The following is a 6019-nucleotide window of genomic DNA, read 5'->3' on the forward strand; positions in this document are numbered from 1 at the left end:
GCTCCCAACCAAGAGTTGCAATATGGTTTTGCGTTGCCGTCGCCGTGTGTGGTTTTGCATTGTCATCCAACAGCAGAACGCCAGATCTGAGAAGGACAGGCCGTTTTTTTCCGAATCACCTCTTTCAATTTCGACAGAGTGGCACAGTACCGCAGAGCATTGATGGTTCCATCCTCCAGAAAGTCCAGCAGCAAAACTCCTTTGGCGTCCCAGAAAACGGTGAGTAGCATTTTACCTGCAGACAGAGTGATTTTGACCTTCTTTTGGACAGGTGATAGATGTTTCCACTCCTGCACTTGCTGACGTCCATCACTGAATTGCTAGCACCATCTCCGCACCATTTGCCTCGACATCACACCTGACCCATACACCTCAACAAGGCGGTTATGAATTTCTGTGCCTGACACTCCACGTGCCCATTCATAGCGGATAGCAGCTCTCAACACAACTCCAAAACTCACCTTCTCTCCATAACTCCGGAAAAAGACTGAGCGGCTGGCCTCCGCTTTGCGCAGGCACTGCAACAGCGCCATCTGCTTGATCGCGGTCGACCTCTACCCAATGGTGTGTCGGTGTCTTGCATGTGCGCGTTCACCTGCCGTGTCATCTTTCGCCCATATCACACAACTCTGCCCACAGTCGACAAGGGAAACTTATTTTCCAACTCCCCTTGTATAAATGTAGGAGAGATCATATTTTCCCTTCGTATGTATGTCTCTAGTTTTGATGAGTACAGTTAGACTCATCAAAAAAGTATAAGAGTGTTTCATTCTCAAATGTTACTGCTACACACCTAATTTCGCGTAGTTGACGGCTCTGTGGTGCTATCAGTGAATAGACATTGTCCATTCTACACGCAATTTATTTTCGTGGTCAATTTTAAAAAGGTATTTTCTTAAATAAAGACTCAGATGTTCCTCCTAAATGGTGCACAGTTTGGACTTTAGGTTAAGGGACTCAACTGTGACGGGACGTCTCACTGTCCCTCCCAGTGTTTGTTTAAGTAAAGAGGCACATGGTGGGATTCAACTTACGAGTTAGGAGAGGAAGTGACTGTACACCTCTTTTAGAATAGTAGCTGGGTACAACACGTCAAGTAGACCAGCAGACGGACTCGGACCTGCACAAACACGTTTGTCTCTGATGTCATACTCCAGAACTCAGATTCTGGCGACATAGGGCCTGTCCTAGCACGCGCCTGGTCGCCATGTTCCGTCACCATCTTGTATTCCAGGACAGCTATCTTGGATTCAGACGTGACATTTAAGCTGGTGGCGTATTCCAAGTCTCAGATTGTGATGTCATAAGGTGAGGGCCAATATTCCGAGTCAGCCAGCATGACAATGCTTCATCTTGGATTTCCCACCAATTTATGCTTAGTACAATAGCCCCAGTTCCACAGGAAACACATTAGCACAATTGGGCTAGTTCTCGTATTTCCCGCCAAAATTTTGAATTTTCAGTCAAAATTCGAATCCTGCTGTTTTATACAGAGGGCCGTTGGCCTCTGTCAGAGGAGGCTGGGGTTGGGAAATCTGATGACTTATCAATGATGTCATCAGTGACTTCATCAGTGACCTACTTTGCATCAGAATGACCACAGAATAACAACTGTGCCATCTCTCTTGCGAGGTGCATTACTTCTTTTAACAATTCGAGAAGAATCAATTTTCTGCAGGTTTCTCTCCAGTCTTACCTGTCCATATGGGGCTTTGAGACTTTCCATTTAGATGATACTGTATTGCATCTTCACTCACAATGCTGTAGCAATGTTTTCCTGTATCCACAGCATCTGCAGAAATTTTTCTAAGAGTGGGAAGATTCAAAACTCGCCAATTTTGATATAACTGGTTAGGTGACTTTTACAGTTCGTCGTGCCTCGAGAACTAAATTTGATAAGCAGCACACAAAACTTACTACATCTCAAAAGAAACATAGTTACCTAACTAGCATTTTTCAGGTACTCAAACAGTAATCATATTTCAACAGTATAAGCAAAGTACGTCTTTAGGCTATTAATATGAGTATCGGTAGCACAATCTGAAATTACATCATCATATGACGAAATCAATTATATCCAATGAGTTATGAAATAAAACTAGAAAATATTCACAAAGATAATAATTTATCACACTCTCTTAATGTTAGGTTTACAATGAAAATAAAAAATTTGAAATAGGAGAAAAAGTCAGAATGATTGATAAAAATACTGCTGAGTATGAACAAAATAGCCAAATTAATACTTGTTGAAGTGGAGGAACAGGGAATAACCTTTAGAAAAGACTTATTCAACTTTTATGTCGTTCACAACACTTTGTTTGCTTATAAAACTTCACATCTGTTCATGTTAATGTACGTGGGCTATCCACAAAGTAGATTACGTTTTGGAATTAAAAATAAATAAAGTATTGGAAATTTTTCTTATTATATCCAGATGAAAGCCACACTTAAATACTACTTTTCTACATAGTTGCCATTTAAATTAAGGCACTTATCGTAGCGATGGACGAGCTTGGAAATTCCTTCGTCGTAAACTTCGGCCGCCTGCGCCTTCAACCACGTGGTTAATCAGTAACCCGGTAGGAATACGATTTTTGTGGATTTCCTGGAAAGAGGCACTACAATAAATTCTCAAAGGTATTGCCAAACTCTGCACAACTTCAGAAGAGCAATACAAAACAAGCGCAGGGGAAAGTTGGGCTCAAAGATCTTGCTGATTCACGACAACGCCCGGGCCCACACGGCAAATGCCTCTCGAATAAGTGGGAGTTGTTTCCTCATCCGCCGTAAAGTCCCGACCTGGCACCGAGCGACTTCCACTTATTCCCAGCAATGAAGATGTGGTTGGCTATGCAGCGTTTTGATGACGACGCACAACTTCAAGAAGAGGTAACCACGTGGTTGAAGGCGCAGGCGGCCGAATTTTACGACGAAGGAATTTCCAAGCTCGTCCATCGCTACGATAAGTGTCTTAATTTAAATGGCAACTATGTAGAAAAGTAGTATTGAGTTGTGGCTTTCATCTGTATATAATAAAAAAATCCAATACTTTATTTATTTTTATTTCCAAAACGTAATGTACTTTGTGGATAGCCCTCGACTGGCATAAATGAACACAAAATGTCGTATGAAACATTCATCTGAGCCTTCCAAAACCAGTTTCAAATTTGTTGTAGATCCAGCTTTTAACAGCCGAGATAATCCTCGCCTCTCCAGTTTGTCAGATTAATCAGCAACAGGCCAACTACATTGCTTTGCTCTGCGACTGCATGTGGCGCGATGTTTCACATTCTCTCGACCTTGAAATTTCACACGTTTTCAGTTTCTTCTTGCGCAGAAAAATGTATTTCTGTTTTCGACTGATGTGCTTGTCATTAAGTAGAGCTGTAAACATCTACAATATACCACTGCTACGCTCTTCCGAGTGAACTGCAATAGCTTTGTCGTGTAAAACTGAATGCACAATCAGCAAGACATTATGGGTTTCTTTTCCTACAGACAAACTGTAAACTGCTGTCAGAGCTACGCTGAACATCAAGAGTCTGGGGCGTCCTAATGAAAACTAGGAATGGATGACTGACACATATTTTTATGTGCTATTTTTATGTGCCGGAAATCTGCGGCAAAATCCATGTACCAGAGCGTTGGACCAGCTCCTTTCTACAACTTAGTAAGCGCAGAAAATGTTGAAGACACGAGTTTCGACAGAGTTTGTATCCATCTTGACTGCAGACCGGCGCCGAAACACGCAGCCGCAACAAGGAATCGGCGTAATTTCCCGTGAATAGAGTGGTAACCGAGAGAATAAAAAATAAATAGTGACTGGTATAGCTATATTTCTCGTCACGTTCGGCAATGTTAAAGTTGCAATTTATTGGCCTCGCAGGCAATGGCTGATAGATTTTCGAGAGAATTCTTTAATGAAAAAAAAAAAAAAACACTGTATGTAGTTTCCAGGAGGGGATGCCAATGCTTGTACCCTGAGTCGCATTTGAATTTTATTTCCACAATACCTTCGGCAATGAGAAAATTAAAAATGATGATATTGCAGCGTCACGTAATAAGCTTTTCTTCGCAGTTACATTTGTCATTAGGTTTAGTTACATTTTTTTTTATAAAAGATCTAAATTATACGATACCTCTGCAAATGCAGATGGCTACACGCAGCGAGTATCACAATACGAATGCACTTCATGAGAATTTGACGTCTGTTGCATTCCTCCTCCTTTATATTGCAATTTCAATGGCAGTGTAACACGTGAATTTTATATTTATAGCGCCATATTTTCTAAAAAAAAAAAAACATCAGGCAAAGATAAAAATATTCGCAGTCGGTAGGACTCGAACCTACGCTCCCAGAGGGAATCTGATTTCTAGTCAGACGCCTTAACCACTCGGCCACGACTGCCATGTTAGTACCGCGTTTGTCTTTGGTTTTAGAGGTGTGGCTCAACTTATTTTCAATTGAATGGGTGCCATTTATTTTCTCGCGCGCTATGAAATATATTGGTTTGAGACCGAACCTTTAAAAAGAAATGCATATGTCGCATAATCTGAGACACAACGTTCCCACGGTAATTAAAAAAAATCCGAAACCTGCCGCATGGGACAATGTTGTCCACGAATGCATTGTAACAAAAATAAAATGTACGGTACGTTGTATTAAAAAATAACCATGCATCTTTTATGTTTTAGCATATCTTCTAATATCTTGCAGTAGTTCATTTTATAATAAACTGAAGAATGTACTTCAGAAAAAAAAATCTCCCAATAATTCTGTACACTATTCCTATGGCTTATCTCCTAAGTTCTCTTTTCAATGAATGAATCAGTGGCGACTCGTAGATATACAAGCTGGGTATTCACAAATTTTCAAATTCACATAAATATGACTGTGCGATAATAATAGCATCTGCTGTATAACAGTTATGCTTATCAACATATGTATACAATCTCAGCCGCCGTCAATAATAATAATAATAATAATAATAATAATAATAATAATATACATAACTTGTCTGAAAAAAATAAGAATTATTTTTGTGAAATTTTGTTGTTTTATATATAATTAAGTAAAGTTTATGGCAAGAACGAGATACTGCTTTGGCTACTCTCCATTCCGCATTTTTGTATAAGTGGGGCTTTTCGTGCTTCTTTATTTTTTCGGACAAATGCACAAGATCCCTAATTCATGTATTAGTTAACAAATTAACTGCTGATCTGAAAATTAGGCACTCACGTTGCATCCATACAGCAACTTACGCTTATTATACACTTCTTTGTAAAATGTTCGCTTATACTCACGCTTATTTGATTTCGCCACTTCATCAGACAACGGATCTGATCTAAAATGCCCTAGTTTCTTTGCGGCTAACTTATCCTGGTAATTTTTCTTTTCTGTTGCGCGTAACACAGGGTCAACAGAGCATGTTGACACTATAGGAAAGCTCAAAGCTGATTCGTGCACATTAGGCAACCAACTCCAAACACAAACTGCCGTTTGCGGGGACCATTGAATTCAAGTAGTACTATCTACCAACAAGGCAGAATACGAATGAGGCGCTCAGAACCATAAGGACACCGTCTTCAACCCCCCCCCCCCCCCCATATTTAAATGAATATCAGATAAACCAGTGACACAGCTTTTCGTGAATGCTCAGATATACGTACAATTTGGGCCTACAGTACAGTAAACTGACCCACCACAAGATCAACAGATGTGAGAAGCATGAATAAATGCTACAGTCTCAAAATCGATGATGATGAGCTTTTTGGTTCTCAGTGCCCCAAAGTGAAGGTGTGCTGGCGACCCTGATCCCAAATTTCACCGCGTCTGGAGCAGCAATATGTAGCACAGCGCGGCGGATTTAGCTCCGTATATTTCAAATTACCGCATCTAGATTACGTTTAACAGCATTGTGTGTGTCAAAAGTTAGGGTGTCCATATGCTCTTGTGCTCTTTCACAGCAGCCACCACTGGAATAAATTTTATTTATTTATTTATTTATTGTACCTATTC

At 40.3% G+C, this 6019-nt stretch overlaps 1 non-coding gene across 1 annotated transcript; it reads right to left on the reverse strand.

Moving 5' to 3' along the window:
• Positions 1 to 4326: 4326 nt before the first annotated feature.
• On the reverse strand, positions 4327 to 4408 carry Trnas-aga (transfer RNA serine (anticodon AGA)). Its single transcript has one exon. It is a non-coding gene; the product is annotated as a tRNA-Ser (tRNA).
• Positions 4409 to 6019: the final 1611 nt, after the last annotated feature.

The sequence above is a fragment of the Schistocerca cancellata genome, chromosome 9, assembly GCF_023864275.1.
Source record: "Schistocerca cancellata isolate TAMUIC-IGC-003103 chromosome 9, iqSchCanc2.1, whole genome shotgun sequence".
NCBI classification, from domain to species: domain Eukaryota; kingdom Metazoa; phylum Arthropoda; class Insecta; order Orthoptera; family Acrididae; genus Schistocerca; species Schistocerca cancellata.